Genomic DNA, 13,173 nt, shown 5'->3' with positions numbered 1-13,173 from the left:
ACGGCGGTCACGGAGACGACGGCCGACGTCGACCGTTCACGAAGACGAGGAGGATTCGGTGCGCCCCGCCAAATACTCTCGTCGCACTAAAAATACCGGGCAGCGGTGGTGAGCTACACTCTCCGACCATTCTACATCTATCTCTGCCTCTCTTCCTTCAAACTCTTCGTACCTCGTTCCTCTCTTCTACCGATATCTATTTCTCTCTCTCTCTCTCTCTCTCTTTCTCTCTGTCGTGTACGAAAACGAATAATCCGTGCTGCGATGAGGAACAGAAAGGAACCAGTAGGAAGGAAGAGACGAAGAGGAGAGAGTGGTAGAGTATTACGTAAATTTGTCCCTCACTTATTCGGAATGGCGAAGTTCGGCACGCTCCTCAGGATCGGGTCTTGGCAACGTCACCGCTTCCTGGTGCACGACGAGGTCGGAGGAAGTTTACGGTGCATCATTGTCACTGATGGCGTTTAAGATTCTGGTTATTATGGCGCGGTACGGTCGTGTTCACGCCAACTCGATATGTCGAAATTGTATTGTACGTAGGTTGTTTCGAGTGCATGGATTTTCACTTTCAAGTGTTTCATCGGTTATTGCAGTTCCTGGACTGTCGAATTAGGACCACGCGTAGAAACTTTATTTGGAGAATAACAGCGGCAACTCTGGCTCAAAAGCCTCAGGCTAATTATTACGTGCTTGTTTCAGACCGAGAAATATTAAATGATCACTAGAGGACGTAAAGAAACACCATCTAATGTGGCATCTTGTGTATGACAGAAGAACCGATTAATGGGTTAACAGGTTCACTAGAAAGTACATTTATGTCGTTTGAAGTTCACGATCTACATCAGATATCGAAGATTTGTGAAGAATAAAAGGTACTTAAGACTTTTCAGCGTGCAAATGTATGCCATATATACTCGTATTATGTCAGGTAAAGAGAAAATTGTCCTGAATTGTACAAATTGTTATTAAATGCATGCACGATCAATTATTTAATCCGTTTCACTTGTTATTCCATTTTGCCATTAAAAATGCCATTAAAATTATCTCTGAGCCTAAATAAATCCTCTGTACTTATTTTTTACTGTTACGTTATCAGATTCGGGAACAGAACAACAACAAGAAAAATATTTATCAAGATAGTAAAGATAATATAAAGATCCTATATAACGAAGCATACAGAAAAACGTATAATCCTCAAATGGAGGCAAATTAATATATAAGTGAATGAATTTCATTTCCTATTAAAATTCCGCCGCGTCTCTCTACTTTACTGAAAAGGTAAAAACTATCGCAAGTTTCGAGTGATCCTAATTCGATGACCATGGACTGTACACGACGATGTGCTGTATGAATAGGGGGGCGTTTTCGCACACGCGTGCCTGATGTTTCTTAGTCTCTCGTTCGTTTTCTGTCTCTCCGCTGCGCACCTTGACACATATAGAAATTACGAAATCGGAGGAGGAGCGCGGTTCGAACGGGAGCAACGGAGCTTTCGTGGCATTAAATTCCGATCTACGCCGGTGACGGATATACGTATTGCGCGTAATTAGAGCGCGCTCCATCGGTTTTTGCGAGATCGTTGCACCATCGAAAAGATTCTGACGTTGTAGTGCAAGAGGTGGCGAGAATCGATGCTGTATAGTACGACGGCTTGACTATTGGTGTTCATTATCGGTGTTCGTTAGTAGTCGTAGAATTTCTAGTTTGGCTTTTGGTTCGTTAGAACGCTGCCAATCGATTTTTACGAGATCGTTACACCATCGAGAAGATTTTGATGTCGGAGCGCAACAAGCGAACTATCGACGCTGTATACTATGGCTTGACCATCCATGTTTATTATTATCGTTACGTTCATTGGTATTCGTAGAGCTTTCAAGTTAATTTTGGTTAATTAGAACGCGGTAGTTTCTGCGAGATCGTTGTACGCAGGCACAAGCTAAATTTCAAAGATGCTCTAAAACGTGTCATTGACCTCCCACGTTGTCAAAACATCGTGTGGATATGTTTCTACTTAGGGGTAAACATACTCGTTAAAAAACTCGAACCACTAATGAACGATACGAGTATTCAGGGAATCGTAAAACTATCAAAGAAATAATTGGCAAAATAGATAAGCAATACAAATTTTACCATCACCTTGAAGAATATCATCTATTGAGAAGTTCGAAGCAATCGATGGTCGTGTGAAAATCCAATGTACTATCGATAGTATAATATACTTATCGGTATGTCAAACAACATTGACACAATTTCTTCTATATCTCCTAACGAAAACAAGTTGATATATAGCGTAGAAAATACTTGCGCTTTTACAACAATAATAATTTACTCGTCTAGCAATGAATTTATTTATTTCTGGTTTCGTCATTTTGTTTACGATGAATGAATAAATATTAAAAATAGAACGCAGTGATTTGTACCGCGTAGAAGATGAATTAGCGTGTCTTTGCTGGCAGAATATCACGATAAAATTGCTTTTTAAGGGCTAACACGTGACTTAAAAAATTCATATTTACATTTATCGAACCATGTGGGTCTATTTTTTTCTTTTGTTTGAAAGTACTTTATCTTCGGGTTGTTTGATTCATAAATTATGAGTCAGACAGGAAAGGTTGTTCTAATCTGACAGAAAAAATATTGGCATATTCAAGCAGCGATATCTAAATCTGGTGAATACATCCACACGTCGTATATTATTCCTAATGCTACTAATCGTAACTTGCATATCATTGAAAATATCTTTCTGATCACAGATGATTCTCGTAATGTAATGACCAGATGCCGGACACCGTCGTATGAAACAGTTCACCAATTGCTCATCAGCTAGATACTTCTTCCATAAGCAAACAAAAATCAGGTATACTGTGTATCTAAAAAATCGTCATACGACATCAAAGAACGACTTTATGGAAAGTATTTGATCATTGTATATCAACTGATTATTAATAGAGACTGCGGCTCCTTATACAACTGTCTTTTTAAACGCACGTAAGGAAATGGAATCTAGAGGAAAAATTTCTTCCGTTTCTAGATATCGTAACAAGTATTCTACTCCCGATTTTTTTTTATATAATTGTGCATTCTCTGTATTTTAATATTCACCGATTCATTGTTATCGATTATTAATCAAAAACCTTCCGCGTCGATAAATCAAGAAACAGGCATAACGCGTTTTTCAAATTCTCGTTAAAATGTGAATTGCACGTTAATCAAAAGGCTTCTTTCATAGTCGAAGTACACTATTCGTCAAAAAATCGTCGAATTCTAAATTCTAAACATCGGACCGGCGAAGTACGTTGGTCAGTAGAAGAGTTCACGAACTATTAATAAAGTGTGGGCCTTTTGTCTTCAAGGTCGCGGATTCGATGATATCGATGTCGCGGGTTTCCTACAAAATAGTGGTATAAATACGCGTCGCGTTAGAAAATAACGGCGCAGTTCATGCTCGATTCTCGCCCACGAGTTCGCGTTTCATGCGGAACTTTCCTGGCATCAACGGAAACCGTTTCTGCCTGCGTGCATCATCGGCCGTTTCCGGGAAAGAGGAAAATAAAAAAACGATGATTTAGAGCCAACGTGGTGGAATTAGCGCGAAAACATCGTGTAAACGTTGGTTTAACGACAAAGAAGCGCAACGTTTATGACAGCATTCAATACATGAACAATATGTCTCTGTCTCGTTCAGTGACTGTTGTTTGATAAATTTTCACATCCAATTTTAAAAACATCTATCCGCCATAGAATCACTGCTAGCAAATATATATTTAGTGAGTGAAATGTTTTGAACAAATTCCACATCATAGACACGACTGTGTTACAACGAAGAAGAGAACTTACAAACGATTCTGTAACGTACATTCTGAGAATGAGAATATTTTTCTGACAAGATTTCTACTCCTCTTTGAGCGTCCATGGCCGAATCTCGAGCTTCCATGTTTATCTGCTTGATAACAAGGTTGATAAGAAACTTGTTTTTCCATTGAGAAATATATTTGATTTCGCGTGATTAAAAATTGATATTGAATAAGTATAGCGTACAGTTGTTCGACTGATCTTGCTAAATTTTGTACCACTTGTTCGACACAATCGATTATGCGTCCTTTGTGTCCTATACAGTTGTATATCGAATCAACGACGTGACGTTCATGGCCCTATACTACTTGTCTGACAGAGCCACTGACGCACAACGACCTATACTACTTATTCGATACAAACGATGACGCACTATATGCGTCCTATGAAACTTAGCGATCACAGGACATAATGTTTATGGCCCTATACTACTTGTCTGATACAGCCACTGACGTACAACGTGCAAGCTATACTACTTATTCGATACAAACGATGACGCATCCTATGCGTCTTATGAAATTTAGTAATCACGGGACACAATGTTTATGGCCCTGTGTTACTTGTCTGATACAGCCACTGACGCACAGTGTGCGACCTATATACTTGTTCGATACGAACGATGACACACTCTATGCGTTCTATAAAACTTGTATAATCGTAAGACGCACTGTTTACGATTCTATACTATTTGTTCGACAAGACTACTGACGCACAGCGTGCGACCTATGCTTCTTAAACGACACAAACAGTGCATAGTTATTAATCGTGCCAATGAGAGAAAATAAATTTGAACAACAAATGGATACAAGTGAAGCTCCGAAGTGAACGAATTATTGCGACACAAATTCTCTTTCTATATATGTACTCTGGACAGAATTCCAATCTAAAAATTGGTAATTCTGTTTTATATTTTAAATACCATCTTCGTGACAGGCATACGATGTAAATTACAATTACAAATACCCTGAAATTAAACAAACCTGTAACCAAAACTATCATATAACGATCACTTGTGAACGAAAAAGAGTTATCCAATGAATTTGGGATCAAATCCCTAAAGCAACTAGGAAGTGGAAAGAACAAAGGCCGCGAAGAAAGAAGATGAACCGACCATACCACTGCGATCTCCAACTGTATTTCTCCGCTCGACGTTCGCACGCGTGTTTATCGTGGTCGTGCGTACGAGCCTGCCAAATATAACCAAGAAGCGTGAAACGCGTGCGCCACGATCGCCTCGTAAGAGCAGAGGCGAGCTAGAAAGCTCGCGGCGGGCTAGTCGTCAACCGGCTCGTTTAAATGTTAACGCGAGTGGCTGGTTAACTAGCGCTTTACTCGCTTGCTCTCTGGCTGTTTCATTGGCCCGTTCCATGTCACCGTTGCTGCTGTCGCGCTATGGCAGAGGGCCAACCGAAACAAGTACACGCGTAGGCGAATCGCGTGTTAGGCTAAGTTCTGGCTTAGGTAAGTTTTATCCCTGATATTTGTCAACGACGTTCCACCCTTCCCTTTCACAGACGTAAAATACGATCCTATGTCTTTGTGTTGGTGTAACAGTTATGCTGCGCAACTATGGAGGAAGAAAGTGTTTTGCTAACCCTCATCAAACATAGGGTCCATTCGGATCCTGCCATTTATTTCAATATTCGATTGAGATTGGATATCTTATTCTAGTTGAAAGATAAAATTCTAATGTGTATTTTTGTTTCCATAAGATTTAAAGAACGAGATTCTACTGGGGGTCCGTTCGCACCTGGCCTTCTAACAGGTTAAAGAATCAATCTATGGTAGAGACAATGTACATTACTTTCTTAACAGAATGTTATACTTTATTGCATTTTTATACTGCATCAAGACACAAAATGTCGATATTCTATTGGAAGGTAGAAAAAAAGCTCATAGCTTCTCCATAGTTGGGCAGTGTATGTACGTACCGAGATATCCGTCTGAATGATTTTGCTTTGCACATTGTTTTACGTAAATGAGAAAACAAATTCACATGAATAGGACCGATAGGAAATATATGCAACAAATATCTCACCATGGTCAAAATGACTCGACTAGCGAAAATCTCAGAAACAACCCTATTAAACATCTCTGCGTCATTATCGACCGTCGGTAATTCGAAAAATTCACTAAAATTGAAAAAAAAAAGGACCAATGAAGATTCGAAAAATGTCTATTCTTTCGTTGGCTACCTCTGAAATCGATGTGTCGTTCGACTCTGGTGTCACGTCGAGCTTGGTGTCCAGTTCCCTGGTGGGTTCCACGTTATTTCCCCGTTGCACCCAAGGCTCCCATCCCTGCCTGGGCCACCACGACACCTGGTTCCCAGGTATCAACAAGTTCACCTCTTGGCTAGCCATCGTCGACGACGACGTGGACGAAGCCGAGGGTGGTCCACCGTCAGCCAAGCCACCGCCGCCGCCACGCACGCACCAGCCTCCAGAATGATCCAGGGTGAACAATACTGTCTGTTCCTTTCCTTTCTGTTCCCGTAGCAAATCGTACAATTTTCGTATCGTAGGATTACAAGGCTTTCGTGTCGCTCTCACAGTCGCATCTTGCCAAGAACAACGCGTATTTCTAAATCCAGGTTGTGATCGATTCTGGGTCAGCTCGCTGAGATCTCTCGAGTTACCTTAATCGACGATGTGTAAATATGTACCTCTAGATTCTATCTCTCTGTTTCTTCTAAATTCTAGATCTGTTGGTTTTCTACAGTCTCTGATAATGCACACTTTATGTACCACTTGTATGGATGAAATATTTCTCTTCATTCAGATCTGGATGATCGACGTCCGGATCATTACCGGGGTCTTGGCTTCTTTCCTCTTGTTTGGACGATCGGCTTCGATCGCAACAGAGTGATTCGCGGTGGAATTTTCTTGGAACCGACACGAAGGAGGAGCAAGAATGATTTTGTCTTACGCGGGTGCCTCAGCTTCCGGCGAACCGGCTTCCCTGCCGGCGCGTTTCCCGACGACGATGCGGAGGACGACGGTGTTGCGCTGGCCATCTGGCGCAAACTCGCACTAAAACCGCGGCTAAACCGCGTGACGAGTCCCCCTCGAAAATAGTCGCCGGTCGAAAATAGCCGACGCTGGCTAAGAAAGAAGAATCATCGGCATTTGCTCCGGGTACACGCGTCGCCGCGCTAGTTGCATCGCGGCCTTCTCCAGAGACCGATTTCCCCATGTGTGCATCGCGTACCGATCTTCCTCTATCTTCTTTTCAGTCTTTTTCTTCCTCTAAATCGTTTCCTCCTTTTCCTATTTTCTCTCGGGTTACGTTCGCGCATTGTTTTAACTTTTCTCACTCAATTTACGCTATCACATTCTGTCTGTAAAAAAAAGGATTCCAAAGATTTGCTTAACATCTTTTCCATCGCCATTTCTTCTACTTGGATTTTACAATTTTATGAAATTTCAACAGATTTATGATAAATCATTGCTCGCTCTTTGATGGGGTAATCGACGGTCTTCAAATACCGCAAAAATCCATCGCTATGCTTCTTCAACCTCCTAAGATAGATGCAGAATTTGACTTTTTCTTCTCGCTTCATTCCGTTCTTCTTTGCTCTTTGATCGATCCTTTTCTTTTGCTCATGTCCACGTATTTATATCGTCCAGAGGTCTGTCGAACAAGACGCGCAAGAGACAACACGGATATCCTTGCTTTTCAGAGATACCGATAATGGAGACACGCAGGAAGAGCGAGCTGTATACGTGGGGGATGATTCGCCAGATCTATGTTCGAGCGAATGCGATGTGAAAAATTCGCGAGAAGATAATGTACTAACCGCAAAACTCAAGGCGTGTGTAGGTATACACCATGTGTACACATCCTATGTTCATATATCTATATTCATTATATCGTGTATTGCATTGTGTGCGTGTGTGACCACGTGTAGAATTTTGTTAACCATTCACGAACAGAAACCTTGTGTGACGCACATCTGTAAATAAAAGTCTGTAGATGCCTCGTAGAATTTTATGAACAGTCTGTAAACATTCAGAAACTTGATGCGATGTACATCTGCGGAAAAAAATTTCTATGCGTCTCTTCATAGGATTTTATGAATAGTCTGCGGATATATAGAAATTTATATTCACGTTTTGTAGAATTGGTGTATTTAAATGAAAAGATAAACATATATTCACAATTATAACGTTATATACTTTATACAAAATTCACATATCTGTAAATGTTTGTATTGGCATTGTTTACAGATATGCGTTCGTGCATAAGGATTCTGGTATCTACAGGCAGCCTGCATGAATTTCTAAAAGATGCACACGAAATATGTTATAGTATGCGGCACACGATATAATAGTTCACACGCAATACTATTGTATTTGCAAGTCTGTACACATCTTGGTAACTGAACTTTCCACCCCTTGCGTGTACGACATTAAAAAAAAGAAAAATTAGGTCAGACTACTCATACTTTGGAACTTTTTGCTCCTGTTAATTGCAGACTGCAGCAGATGTGATTATTTAAAACCATTATAATTCTTTTTTCAGTAAAGCCTTCGTTAAACATACATATATATGTTCTTCATCTTTAAACACCTAGATTCAACGAATATATGAAACAGATATCCTTGAACCACCAAGTGTCCAAACCATTAATCTTTGAATGAAAAGAATATTTTACCACCCAAAAATAAAGAATATTTAAAGTATACTTGTCGGTATAAACAATCTCTAAAATATAAATACATACAATAAAGATCCTCGAATTATATTAATTGTATTAACTATATTTTCAAGCTATCAATTATCTTTTTAATCGAAAGAGTACCACAATTCCTGCCAGTGAGCGTGATACTATAGGGAATGGGTGTTAGGGTAAATAACGACCACGAGGGATGGTCGATAATAATCGAGACCGATTTCTCTCAACATCTATCCGAGTTTTGTCCCCGTAATATTCTACGATATTATCAGACGCGTGGAAATGTGATCTCAAATAGTATATAACAAAATGAAATCTAAAGATACATCGGGCAGAATATAACGACGTCCGCGTCGGCGTCATTCGACTCACCTGACTTCTGGAGGACGGTGAACGATGCCTGTGTCGATCCTGGCTAGTCGACGACGAGGCATGGTGACGATAGATCCTTGCACGTCGAGACGAAGTAGGATGCGCCAAACGATCACGATCGCGATCACGATGCCCGTGCTGGCGACCGCTACTCGGTGATCGACGATGGCTTCGCTTGTACCGTCTTTCCTGGCTGGTTCCGCGGTCGTGCTGACGCGACCTCAGCACGCGTTCTCCGCTGAAATTGCCACTAATTAGTCTTAGGTTTATCACAGCCTCTGAATTAGACATTCGTGTGAATCTGTTCACTGCGAGACATTGGTCGTGAATGGAATATTGACAGAATAAAGAAATTAATGGGATGGATGGTGATGCAGGAAAATTGCGTGACGATTGATGATAATTGACGGTTCGGTGATTTTTAATAGAGAAAATTTGTTTTTATACAAAGTTTGAGAAAATGTTATCTGTAAATTTTGATGAATCAGATACTTGAACTACGTATTCAATTGGTACTAGCCTCTTTTTAAGAGGTTGTTTTATCTGCTTTAATGGCAAGTCTTGTGCTTGATGTATATATATATTAGTGGTTATACAGTCTCTTAAAGCACGAGAGAGTAGAATGAAAGAATCTGTTGATGAAACGAAGCGATTCATATGGAGAAAAGAGTAACATTCTGACCTAATATGGTCTTCTCTTTGCAGATAATTAATAGGTCTATCTAAATTTTGAAAAGAAGATTAAAAGTTTATCTTGTGATTAAAGTATGAATAAACAGTAATAGATAATAATAACAAAAATAAATCAGCTTTGGAAATAAAATGTGATACCAGAAGATTATGTGTCCCTCAGATAATTATGTTCCTCAACTTCCTTATCTTTCTTTGTCACTAATTTAAACCATTAAAATGAAACTAAAAGTGTTTCCAACAATTAGAACATCTAATTAATACTCACGCGTAATAACTTTTAAATGAAATTCAGTCTTAAGTAACATTTTATACGGTGTTTTAATAGTGAATTCTGATACATACGCAATCTACAATTAGAAACTCGGGCATAATTGTTGGAAACAATCTCGCTTTCACTCTACTACATCCATAGCTGACTGATAAAAAAGAGAGAAAGGAGATCTTACGATCTTTCGACGTGCATTTTCCTCCAAATACTAGCGACAGTTTCTAATTACATGCTTAAGAGATCAGGCATATATTTTAAAACGTAGCTAGAATATCGAAGTAACTTGATCTGCATAAGGAAGCTGATAGAACGGCTGAATTATTCGCGTCTTAATTTACAAATATCTCGATCTGCTTGAATAGAACTTTGTTTGATTTATCGCAACGATCTTGTATTGTATCTCGCACGATGAATTAACGCGGATTAAATAGCTTAATGATTTACGAAATACCGATATTTGCGATAAATATCAATCGTTATTTATACTTCAGAGTTGGCGATCAATTAATTTCCAAACCTTTCTATTTGACATTCGAATTGTAAATTACCGTAGATTATGTACGTTTTAAACTCACATTAGCACTTAATTAATTTTAAAAGCATAAACACGAAAAGAGAAGGAACAAAAGCTATCTGGAATAAATTACCATACAAGATAGTAGTTCGCTCGAAGCAAAACGGTAATTGTTATAAACTTTTACAAAGTATCCATAAATATTTCAAAAACATTACGGTACATTTTAAAAGTATATATCAAAAAATATTCGTGTAAGCAATACGTAAAATTATACATCAATAAACAAATAAATAGCTTGAAATCTATTCTTAACAAACATTTACTATTCGATTCCAAGATAATAATCTGAAGCTTCCAAAGTAAGATTATACAGTAAGAAGAAAATAGTCAAGTGATTGAAAATCTTTGTGATTGATTGTGTATACAGAAAAAGAAATATGATGTTTATGATTTAAATATAGGATATATTTAATTTACAAACGGAGTTGACTGAGAATCAGGCATAGACTGTCTGCTACGCAAAATGTACACGGGAGCATTTCAGCGCAACAGTGAGTTGACCTACTTTGGGTGTGTCTGGCTTCAAATAGACCATTTCACTTAAGAGTATTTCGCTGACGCCTTCTGCAACGTCTTGATCGAGTCCAACGCGGCAGAAATCCTAATTTCAAGGTTAAACATTCGCAGCTGTTACATCTTTCATCGCTACACTGCGTTTCATAGCTGTAAAATCTTCAGGTACATCTAAAAGGGTAGACATATGCAACGATATCCCGCTAGCAAAGAAAACAAATCTTGTTATCTTCTAATCTTATTTTTGTTTAAATTCCATCGCAATAAAATGAGGTTTCACTGAGGTCTGATAAGAGTAACAATTCTTTCATACCATTCCTATATTGTTTCTGAAATTTAACGGAAGCGTATTTTACTTAAAAAATAAGATGCAATATATCTTATTTCAAGAGAAGAACACAATTATAGAAATATCTATAGAACAGCGACTTCCAATTCTTTTGTGCACAAATGAAATGAAAATTTCAGAAATTTCAATACCACTGACAAAAGTATGCTTTGTATGCAAATAAGAATTTATGATCTAGGATGTCGGATAAAGTATACTATATACAAAAGAACCCATGTGCCACTAACGGTACACGTGCATACCATTGCTTGTAAAACCACTGATTTAAAGAATTTTCTTCTAAATTTCCAAGCCTTTATGAATACGTTCCTCGCTAAAGTCATTTCCGAAGTTCAAGATATTACGCTTTCCCTTAGAACATCTTATTCGATGTTCATAAACTATATATAATGTACGTATACAAAATACAAATCATTTAAAAAAGGTTCAGCAAATATTTAAGTATTTTAGATGTCTATGTGTGTCAAAGGGAAAAGCAAAGTTGAATAAACAGGTACTAGTAAAGAAATATTAACTATTGTATGACGGAAATGAATACAAAGTAGATGTTCAATGTATCCTTCGTATAATTCAAGGCAAGTATGTATAGATGCATCTTGACACAGATTGCCTCCATCCAACCTTTCCTCTTCTTTCGACGTATATGTATAAGTCTCTTGGAAACCAAACTAACCAGTTAACTCAACTTTTGTGAATTTTCTCGCGAAACATGAGAAGTTTATTTGTCGATAGAAGATCGTATAAATAGTTGTAAATTTCAATGCGAATTTTACTACTTTTCCTACTTTTTATTTTACCAGCTCGTGTAGCATTTATATTTAAATTTTTATGACCTTCTTGAAACACCTTGTACATATTGCCAACAAAAATACTAAAAATATACAAAACAGAATTTAGAAGCATTGAAATGTTCAGATGGTGACGAAAGATGTATCACTGTTTGTTACTTCTAACAAGCCATGTTAATTGCAAGCGTAATTTCGTTCCCGCACGAATAAATCGCGGGACAGAGAAGAGAAGCACAGTGATACAAAAAAGGCTCGAAAATTCGCGACTAACGATGATTCACGCACAGGAAGTTGCCAAGATTTTTAATCGGCCATCGTCCTAACATCGTGGCCTTCAATACCAAACAATACCTTCTTCCCAAACAGACTGATAGGAATCAAAAACAACGTTATTTGACTGAATGGAAAGTTTCAGCGTTATTATCATATTAAACCCTCAAACAGTTTCATTGTAAAAATATACTGGAATTGTTGGTCGATCAAACAAATTCTTGAAATGTAGAACAAACGGGTAATTAGCTTCTTGTTCTTGGAAAGCGATGAATGTTTCAACATTACTGACATGAAAAATTGTGTTCTTTAATCTTTAATAGTTAAGGATACTCTTTGAAAAATGAAAATCATAATTATTCGGACAGTGTAAAGCACTTGTTATACTTTACTACGCTTTCAAAACCAATTAATAAAAGTTAATAAAAGATCCTTTGGCTGCTGTTCACGCATACGATTTCTCGCTAGAACAACGAAACAGTTTTCATCGTGTTTATTATTCGTTAGAAATCCGGCGTCTCAAATTACAATTATTCAAGCAATATCCATCAACTGTCGACGTCGTCCGAATAATTGCAACTGTTAATGTACACTTAGAATATTTATACTAGTCATGTAACGATATTCGAATAAAACAGGATCGGTAGAAAAATATCCAAACAAGTTGCGTCGCACAGAAGATCGAGAAACTTTCCATTCGATTTAGCACAAGATCTAACACACTCTTCGTTCAAACATAACACGCACACGCAACGCACATACCGCTGCAACGATTCCACAAGATACGAGCTCACCCATCATCCGTTATGTACA

The 13,173-nt window shown here is 38.3% G+C and overlaps 1 protein-coding gene and 1 long non-coding RNA gene across 12 annotated transcripts in view; one reads left to right on the top strand and one right to left on the bottom strand.

Annotated features, from left to right (window-relative positions):
• The first annotated feature begins 336 nt into the window (after positions 1-336).
• The window catches only part of LOC122575876, a 15,057-nt gene continuing 2,220 nt past the window's right edge, over positions 337-13,173 (top strand). The window contains exons 1-3 of one of the 8 annotated variants that reach the window (XR_006319574.1): positions 337-5,313; positions 7,535-8,283; positions 8,377-8,895. This is a non-coding gene — a long non-coding RNA (uncharacterized LOC122575876). Of the gene's footprint in view, positions 5,314-7,534; positions 8,896-13,173 lie in introns of those variants that run through there. The other 7 variants (XR_006319572.1, XR_006319573.1, XR_006319575.1 and 4 more) reach the window with 7 other exon arrangements.
• The window catches only part of LOC122575874, a 21,781-nt gene continuing 17,609 nt past the window's right edge, over positions 9,002-13,173 (bottom strand). The window contains exons 1-2 of one of the 4 annotated variants that reach the window (XR_006319569.1): positions 10,946-13,170; positions 9,003-9,140 (exon numbers count right to left, since the gene is read on the bottom strand). The gene's annotated coding sequence lies outside the window, so the exon portion shown is untranslated. Of the gene's footprint in view, positions 9,141-10,945; positions 13,171-13,173 lie in introns of those variants that run through there. The other 3 variants (XR_006319568.1, XM_043745365.1, XM_043745366.1) reach the window with 3 other exon arrangements.

Source organism: Bombus pyrosoma, linkage group LG15 (assembly GCF_014825855.1).
Source record: "Bombus pyrosoma isolate SC7728 linkage group LG15, ASM1482585v1, whole genome shotgun sequence".
Taxonomy (NCBI): Eukaryota; Metazoa; Arthropoda; class Insecta; order Hymenoptera; family Apidae; genus Bombus; species Bombus pyrosoma.
This window is presented reverse-complemented; position numbering and strand designations above follow the sequence as displayed.